Source organism: Lactuca sativa, chromosome 2 (genome assembly GCF_002870075.4).
Source record: "Lactuca sativa cultivar Salinas chromosome 2, Lsat_Salinas_v11, whole genome shotgun sequence".
Lineage (NCBI taxonomy): Eukaryota > Viridiplantae > Streptophyta > Magnoliopsida > Asterales > Asteraceae > Lactuca > Lactuca sativa.
The window spans coordinates 58,217,878-58,227,992 of record NC_056624.2 but is presented as its reverse complement, the minus strand read 5'-3'; positions in this window follow the sequence as shown (position 1 = coordinate 58,227,992).

The window sequence follows — 10,115 nt, the reverse complement described above, 5'->3', positions numbered from 1 at the left end:
TCTTGATGCTCCCCCTCAACATGATGTTCCTGTTGAAATTGCGAATGCTCCCCCTCAACTTGATGATTCATAGTTTCATTCTCCCCCTTGAAAGTTTGCTCTCTCTGTACATTTGTGATTGTATGCTCCCCCTCCATACGAACTTCAGGCACACTTTCGCAAGATATTGATTTTGTAGTAATTGTTGAATCATCAGTATGTTTTGAGGATTCTGATGTTTGATTATCAGTAGCATGAGCTTCCGCATCAATTGCCCTGTCAGGAATTCCGAAAATTAAGTCATAATCAAAATCATTGATATCTGAATTTTCAATTTGAGTATCTGAACCAACAAGAATTGATTTATTTTCAAATTTACTATCTATTTGTTTAAGATAGTAATCATCAAAGGTTAAGTTGAAAGTTTCTTCAACTTTTCTTGTTCGCTTGTTTAACACCGTGTATGCAACTGAATTGTAACACCATAAAAATTTGAACAATTTTTCACTTTTGAAAAACCATGAACTATAATTTGCATTCATAAATAAAAACATTGTATCAGTACTAAAACCCAAGATCAAAATGTTTAAACTCCAATGTGCATGTGTACGAGTCATGTCGGTGCCTTCCCGCGATCATCACTAGTACCTGAAACACATAACACATAACACTGTAAGCATAAATGCTTAGTGAGTTCCCCAAAATACCACATATAGCACATATGCATTTCCAAGACATAGGATCTTCCGATCCAAGTGTCTCAGGGGATTTCCATCCCAGACTCTGTTGACCTTCCGGTCCATACCATCTTGACCTTCCGGTACACATCATGCTCATATCACATAACATATCATATATAACTTACATCACACATACATCATTCACATAATACCCTTCGTTCACATATAATTACCTCATCGGGTAAGGCATAGTGAGAAGATTCACCTCAGACGTCTTGTAAACCTCTGACTCAGTAGAAGTATTACCTAGCCTCCGCCTATTCACACAAAGTAAATGCCCTCATAAATATAACACTCGAGGCTATACTCGACCCTCTATTGTCACCCTCAGAAGGGTAAAAGACAATTTTACCCCCTCTTGACTCAAGGACTCCATTGTTGACCAAACCCTAAAAGTCAACAAAAGTCAACGGTCAAACTTTGACCCAACTCGCCGAGTGCACTCCGGTGACTCGGCGAGTATGCACATGACCCCTAACTCTTTGTCCCGCTTGGTACGTCGAGTCCCTCCCTAAGCTCGACGAGTCACATTAGGCATGAATTGCGGGGCCACCTCGACTCAACTCGCCGAGTCTCAAGAACAACTCGGCGAGTACAGCCTTGAACTCCAGTCCTCTAGTCCCTTCTGACTCACTGAGTCATCCTCCAACTCGGCAGTCGACTCACTGAGTGATTAACGGGCAACCTTCATACTACTCGCCGAGTCTGTTCTTGGGACTCGGCGACTTCATGCCATGCACAAACTCAAAACAACTTCTGAGGTCAGATCTGTCCCGTACAATCATAGATTTGGCCTCCACAAGCATGATAATCACGTAAAGTTCAGACCTTGACACACATATAACGTAGAAATGGTCCAAAATGGTGATTTAGCCCCAAAAATGTCATTCCAAGCTCTTGACTTCCAAAATGACTCATAAATCTCCAAGGGTTAAGGTCCCTGGACCTCTTTGGGTCTAGATCCAGAACACATACTCAAGGAGGGACCAAATACACCATTTTCTCAACTTCAAAAAGGGTAGGAGAACCCTAACACTAAGAATCAACACCAAACTGAAGAGGGTCCGAGAATAATACCTCAATACAGTCTCTATGAGCTCAAAACCACCAAAAGTCTCACCTCATTCAGCCTCCTCTTGCCTTAAACACTTCCTTCTTGCAAAAACAACCACCAAAAATCAAGATTGGTCTCTCCTTCCTTACAAACTCTCTAGATCTCTTTAGGGTCTCTCTCTGGGGTGGATGGCTGCAAATGACGGCCATAAGGCCCTTTAAATAGGTCTTCAAACCCTGAAAATTAGGGTTTCATTAAACAACATGGACTCGCCGAGTCCACGAATGGACTCGCCGAGTCCGGACGCGAACCCGGATGAACATCCGTGACCATACTCGGCGAGTCTGGCACCAACTCACCGAGTTCCTCCACAAACTCCAAAAATAACTAAATAAAATAATATACCTGGAAATCCGGATGTTACATGAATTTTGCGAATATCCTAAGAATATGCCTTCATTAGCTTTAGCTTGGAACGTGGTCAAATTATCTTTTAGATTCATTATAAAACACCTGCAACCAAAAACATGGAAAAATTTTACATTAGGTTTTCGATTGTTGAGTATTTCATATGGAGTGACATTGAAGCTTCGATGAATGAATGAACGATTCTGAGTAAAACATGCAGTCGACACAGCTTCAGCCCAAAGATATTGAGGTAAGTTCGCATATGTTAACATGGTCCTTGCTGCTTCGCATAGAGACCTATTTCTTCTTTCAACAACACCATTTTGTTGTGGAGTATATGGTGATGAGAAGTTATGCGAAATGCCTTTGGCTGTGAGAAATAAATCCAGTGTTTGATTTTTAAACTCAGAACCATTGTCACTTTTAATTCTACGAACACTCTTTTTAAGACTGATCTCAATCTTTTTGATAAAATCAATCATCATCTAAGCAACTTCAGATTTTAACCGGAGAAAAAATACCTATGTAAATCGAGAAAAATCATCAACAATAACTAAAATGTACCGCTTTTTATTGATTGTAGCAACAGTCGACGGTCCACATAAGTCAATGTGAAGAAGTTCCAATGGTTCCACGATCTTTGAATCTATCACAATTGGATGACCTTTTCTATGTTGTTTTCCTTGTTTGCAAGCTACACACAAAGTATCATTGTCAAATTTTAGTATAGGTAATCCTCGAACCAAATCTTCAGTGACAAGCTTGTTAATATTGCGAAAGTTCAAATGAGATAATCTTCTATGCCAGAGCCAACTAACATCATTAGAGGCCTTTGATAGTAGACACACTACAGGTTTGCCCACAATTGGTTTGATGTCTAGTGTAAACATTTCTCCATATCTTTTGGATTTGAGAAGTACTTCATTTGTCTCTTTTCTTGAAATGATACTTCCTTCTTCATTAAACACAACTTGATTTCCAGTACCCACAACAAGTTGCGAAACACTAATCAAGTTATGTTGAAGACCTTCGACATAAGCAACCCTGTTAACTGTGAATTGTCCATTTGTGACTTTTCCGTAGCCTTTCACTTGACACTTGTGATTGTTTCCAAATTTGACTACTCCAACATTTTCCAAGCTTCTATAATCTCGCAAGTTTTCCTTTCTTCCAGTCATGTGACGAGAGCAACCACTATCAATATACCATTTCGCATCATATTGCTCGTCACATATCACCTGCATTTATTGAAAGAATTTAGGAACCCAAGACTTATTGGGTCCTTCATTAGTAGTATTGAACAAATTTTTTGAATTTAAAAACCGTGTTTTCACTTTGTCTGTGACATTATCAATTAAATCAACATCATCAGATCTAGATATTGAAATATAGTTGTTCGATAGTTTTGGATTTCCATTGACTTTCATCTCATCCTTCACAACATTCGCAATTTTCATAACTGGTTTCCACTTTTGTACCGGGACTTGCGAATCATGAGATGATGAACTACCAGTAGAAGACTCATTCACAAACTTGTCAAATGCAGTCTTTATCTGTTACTTTGAAAACTTCCCATTTTGGTATTGTTTTCCTTTCCCTTCAAGCCAATTGTTGATCGTATATACATCAGATTTTCCTTTTGTATACGAAACTTTGGTCGGTTTTGAGATCGAAGAATTTGGAAAATTTGGTTGTTTGGGTGAAAATTTTGGTTTTGCTTGAGTTTTGACATTCAAATTTGATGAATTATTCTTTAATTTGCCAACATTTTGAAACTTATGATCATTCACAAAATTTTGCGAAGTCTCAAATTTTCTAACGTTGTCAAATTTCCGAACAAATTTATCGTTATTTTTCATTGAAATTTTGTCAACAGAATATATTGGTTTGTGAAAACTTATATCCTTTTGTTTGTTTATTCTCTGAAATTTTGATGATTTTGTCTTTGAAATTTATGCTTTCTCAACTTTCGGTTTATGATTTGACACAACTTGCCAAAAAATTGTTTTTCTTGCTTCTCTTTTTGAAACATTGTTTTCTTTTGAATACTGTCCAACCATCAACTAAAATTCATGAGAATTTAATTTCACTTCCATCTATGGTTTTTCATCTCTTTCAAAAACTTTGTTTTCTTTTTCACTTTTAACCACCCATTTTTGTGATGATTTTTGACCTTGAAAAACATAAGAATTATGAGTTAAATTGTTTTCTACTGTATTTTGATTTGCAAAGAAACCTTCAGTAGTTGACCTTTGATTGTCATTTTCAACCATTTTGTAGAATTCAGGTTTAATTTTCTCAACATTTCCAGTTGTGACAAAGACTTGATTTGGAAAAATTGTGTTATCTGTACATGTAAAATTTGGATAAACCATAGTGTTAGTTTCCAAATAATGTGCACCTTTGTTATTAAAAATTTTGTCGAATTCTTTTGTAACACCAAACGCTTGATTAACAACTCATTGAGGTGTTTCATGCGAATCATTCACTTCTTCTTTGTCTTCATCAGTGTCATCAGTCTTACAACTTTCAACTTCCACATTATCAAAGTCACAAGTTTGCAAAGTAGAGGGTTTATCATTTTCATCCTTTACTATCGAATCAACTATAATTTTTTACCTTTGACCTTAGATGTGATATTAATGATAGAAAATTTTGAACAATCGACCTCTTCTTCCTCTTCGATCTCACTGATTTCACTCAGATTATCTGAATTGTCATCAACATTAGCATAATTGTGTTGAGAATCAAGAGTTGAAGTTTCAGTTTTCTTTAAGATTTTCACTTATTCATTCTTTGTCAAACTTTCATTAACAATACTAACCAACTCATCCGCATTCAAGAATTCATCAATTTTGACAATACCATATGTGAATCTATCATCAGGTATTTTGTCAAATTGAGCAATTGTGTTTTTGCAGTCATAAGAAACAACATCAACTTTTTCACGTACATATTCAAGAATAGGTAAAAGTTTCCTATGTTGTTCTTTGCTTATTTCAGATGAATGATGTAAAGCTGTTAACTTCGCATATAACCGTTTAGCAGAGTTACAATAAATGTTTCGTTGTGCTAGTAACAACCTAATATCTTTATCTAGATTGTTCCTATCACAATTTACATTTTTCATTTGCAATTCAAGTTTATCTACTCTGCTTCATTTTATTTCTAATTGTCTTCTTGTCTCAACTAGTTTCAATTTTAGATTTTGTGCTTCTGTACTAGCAGACACAATAACAGAATCAAAATAAGCAACCGTATCATCAAATGAAGTTATTTCAGCATCATAAGCAGATAAAGGAATATTAAATTATTCAAGAATAGCACGTACCTTGGTGGTCATTGGAGATTTATCAGTGGACTTGGACACAAAGCATCGTCTAGAAACATTCTCTTCGCAACTCTATCATAACTTGCGAACATTGCACCATGAGTTGGATGCCTCATTTCTTCATCATCAGATCCTGAAGACCAGATCTGATAAGTTCTACTTTCTTCTTCATCAGACTCTCCTTTCGCAACTAATGACAATCCTTTTACCTTCGCACACACCTCCTCAAGCTCCTCTAAGTAGTCGGCTTCATCTTTGATTTTGCTTTTCTTCTCCTCTTTCTTTCTCAGCAAACAATCAGCTACGAAGTGATTTGCACCATTGCATTAATGACAATTAATTCCAGAATCACCTTTTAGTTTCTTCTCTGCCTTCGCATCTTTCTGCTTTTCTTCAACCTTTTCCAATTTCTTCTTTTCCTCACCTCCATCTTTTATAAAACCACTCTTTGCATCATTTGGCTTTCCTTTAGGATTGAAAGGATTTTTGAAAAATTTCTTAACTCTGTTGTTTGAATAAAATGCAACTGCTTCATCATCAGAATTCATTAAGAAACCTTCATTGTCTGATACTTCCTTTTCACCAGTATCAATTTCAGTAACCTTTGAAACTAAAGCCAGAGGACCTCCTAGACTCTTTTTTGATTCTTCAAACATTTTTGTAACTTCGCTTTCGTGTGTTTTTAGCTGGTTGTAGAGATCATTCAAGCTGGTTGTATCAAAACTTTGTTGGTTCTTTATCATCATACTCACACTACGCCATTCTTTGCGAAGACCCATGATGAATGTTAGATTGAATTCCATAAGAGATCTTGTGATTCCATACCTGCTGCAATGATAAACAAGCTCACTCAGACGATCATAGTAGTTTTCAAGAGTTTCAACATTCTTTTGTCTGAATTCCTTAAGTTCAACAAGACATTGCTTAACGGAATTGATCTTCGTCTTTTCGCTACCTTGATACTTCTCTTTTAGTGTGATCCAAATGTTATTGGCTGTTTTACAACTACGAATGTAATTGTAAACCACAGGAAGCAAAGCACCTCTTAGTTCTCTCATACACCTTTTCTCATTTTTCTTCATGCGATTCTGTTGATCAGCAACTTCTTCTAAAGAAGCGTATTGTCCAATTGATTGAACATTATCATGAAGTAGACCTTTTCCACTGATACAATTCCAGATCTCTTCATCAATTCCATTTAAGTAATCCTCCATCCTATCAGCCCACTGATCATAGTATTCAGGGATTAACATCGAAATTGATGAAGATCTCTGGAATTGCAATTGAAGAGAATTGTAATCGAGATTTAGAAAGCAATCATGATTATATGAATGAAAAGTAAGAACACAAGAAGTAAATATTAATCAGATCTTATATTGATGAAGAAACTGATTACAAACTTAAGCAGAGAGAACATGCGAATGATTAATGAATCACTCGTGTATTCAATATTTCTACTTCTAACCTCAGTCCCTATTTATAGGAAACCTGAGTGTACAAAAAATATACTAAGTCCTGAACTATATGCTTCGCACAAATGAAGACTTAGTAAAATAATTAACATGTGAAAACTAAAGAAAACAAACACTTTGACTTTTACAACATCTAGACTCTACAATATATGATAGCATTATCAAGAACACCATTTTCATCTAGATTAAATTCCAATTCTCCAAAGCCATCCATGACATCATCTTCATCTTCTGCTTCGTTAACATGTTGCTCAGGCTCTGTGGATTGAAATGAAAATAAAGATGCAATAAGTTCATTCATCACATTTTGAAAAATTGGTGATGTAGCTGTACGAATGTAGGTGGAATGGTAGATGTTGGTGGTGGTGAAGTAGACGGTGGTGGTGGAACAGTTGTAGTATCAATGATTATTGTCGAACTCCCGTCACCCATGTTAACATGTATGTCCTTATTAGATAAGTTTGCACTGTTTTTTAAAGTTTCGTCCTCCTCCATATTGGACTTGGAATGTGAAACCTCGGGTGGTGTGACAGTGGTCTTCTTAAGGAATTATGTGATTGTTTAGTCACCAGAATTGATGTTTACGTCCATATCAGATATGTTCGTATTGACATTAGGATTACTTGTCTCCTCGAAATTCGATTTGATAGAGGTATCCTTCCTAGGTGAAACATGAAACAAACCATGCAATGCATATTTTATGGCTTCGCTAGCATAACCAGGCTCAACCGTAACATTTATCAATGGTGTTTCGACAGGAGAAGGCTTAAACTTCTTCGGTCTCTGTACAACTTCCAACGTTTTTCTTTTCTTTGTATCTAAAGAATCAGAAGTAGAAACACCTTTGATCATAACACCTCGCGTTGTCACCTTTAATTGTACCTTCATATGCTTCATAGAGACAACCGCTTGAGTAGGATTTTCACCCTCTTGAATAGGAACTTCCTCAGTAACCATCTCAGGAACCTTCTTATTTTGCTTCTCAGAAGGAGAACTTGTAGATTTCTTAGGAACAAATGTTTTTATATTCTTAAGAACCCTATTTCCTAATTTCTCAAACCATAGTTTCCTGAGACACCTCCTCCTAAACTGCTTTGGGTTTCGCACTTTGCTTGTTTTTCAACTTACCCTTAACTTCTTTGGAAGACCCCTCTGCACCTTCAAAAGTAACCTTCTTAGGAAGAACACCAGTATAAGTTAGATCCATAGAAGCTTTGTATTTAATCAAAAGTTTATTGGTAGGAGACACCAAATTAAGCATTCGTCAAACCATAGGAAAAATAATCGGATCATCATGAGAAGATAAGGGAATACTCATATGAGAAAATGTGTCAACATCATCATCAGTAGTTAGTGGAATAGCTTCTTGAGTATAAACCTCATGTAAAACCAAACTTCAAAATCGAGCACTAGAAACTTCTAAAGTCATCTTCGAATGGTAAATCGATGAACCAAACTCAGCCTAGAGCAATGAGGCATAATCCACATTAAGGCCATATTACAAACGATCAGTTATAGTGTAGAATTTGAGTTTAGCCTTATCCAAGCCAAAATTTCTGCCTGTTAAACATAGAAGAGTAATACCAAAGAAAAAACACTATACCCCAAGAAGTGCTGACTTTTGAAATGGCTAACAATTGAAATAGGTGGATGATGCCCCATTTCATTAAACATGTGGAGCACATGTTCACTTGTAACCTCATCGAACTGGCCTTTAGATGGTAATTTCATAATTTAGGCATACTGCTTCTTAGTCAATCATTTCCTCTTTTTCGTTATCAATTGAAATGTGACAATCTCAATGGTTCTATTGTACATAGTAGTTGAAGTAGCCAGAGAAACATTTCATGGGAATAGCAAAAGACATAGTTAACACATGAGTGTGAATTGAATCATACATCACTTGAATAAGCATCTTCAACTCATCTGGATAATCATTGATCAATGGGTTGAACCAAAGATTGTTGTTCTGAATTTTCAATATTGGTTGACATATTTCTTTGCCATTTGTGTTGAATTGATCAACCACAGTGTTTCCGATAGACATGACGAACGAACGAGAGAGAATTTGAGATTTGATTGCAACGTGAACTTAGGGTTTTTACGTGAATGCCGGGAATGTGAAAAAGGAAACTTAATGATCATGTTGTCCTTAAATAATCGACGTCAAATTCAAATTCAAATGTTATTGAACCATCAATGCCACATTTAAAAAGAGTTATTGAACCATCAATGCCCTGAACCGCCACGTGTAAAAAGTGATGATCACTTTTCTTGAGCCACGAGAAGTCACATATAATGTTCCATTCATCAGATACTTTGTCCTCCTTAGATAAATTGAACAGTCAAACACTTCGTTGCGAACCAAGAACCATTCGCTGTTATGGAGGTAGGGCTCATTCAATTATGGGAATGTAAGTAAAATCATTTGCCAAACTGTGCGAAATCTAGATCTGAGATGGTAATACCCATAACCTCAAGGATTTCAATGCTTATATGTGCCAAAAGAAAAGATAGAATTGAATAAAGAAAATTTTCGACATAGTGATATCAAATAATCATTGATATATAAGCAAATGGATCCCTAGAAAATATACTCTTCTGTAACGCCCCAAATTCTGACCCAATTTGTTTCAAATAAAAATTTAAGTGCTTATTTAAATCATCACTACAAAATCTTAGATAGGACCATTTAACCTCAAAACATTTATCAGAGTATCGTCAAAAGTTATCATGTGAACAAATCTCCCGTTGATGCGATGCAATCGAGTCATGTCCCTCCTTTAATGCAAGAAAAACCTGAAAAAATTTAAAAGACAAATTGTAAGCACAAAGCTTAGTGAGTTCCCCAAAATACCACATATAACAGTTATGGGTTATCTGAAACCCGTGAGACTGCTTGAAGTCTCAGTGGGAAAACAGCACACCAGTGGGTTATCAACAACCCTGAAGACTACCCGAAATCTTAGTGGGAAAAAAACATGCCCGATGGGTTATCAACAACCCTCGAGACTAGCTAAAGTCTCAGCACACGCAGTAACACATATCACAATAACAACAAAAAAGTCTCAGTTGGTTAGCACATATATACTACCACATAGGCTCATACGAACATGTAAGAGTCACAAAGA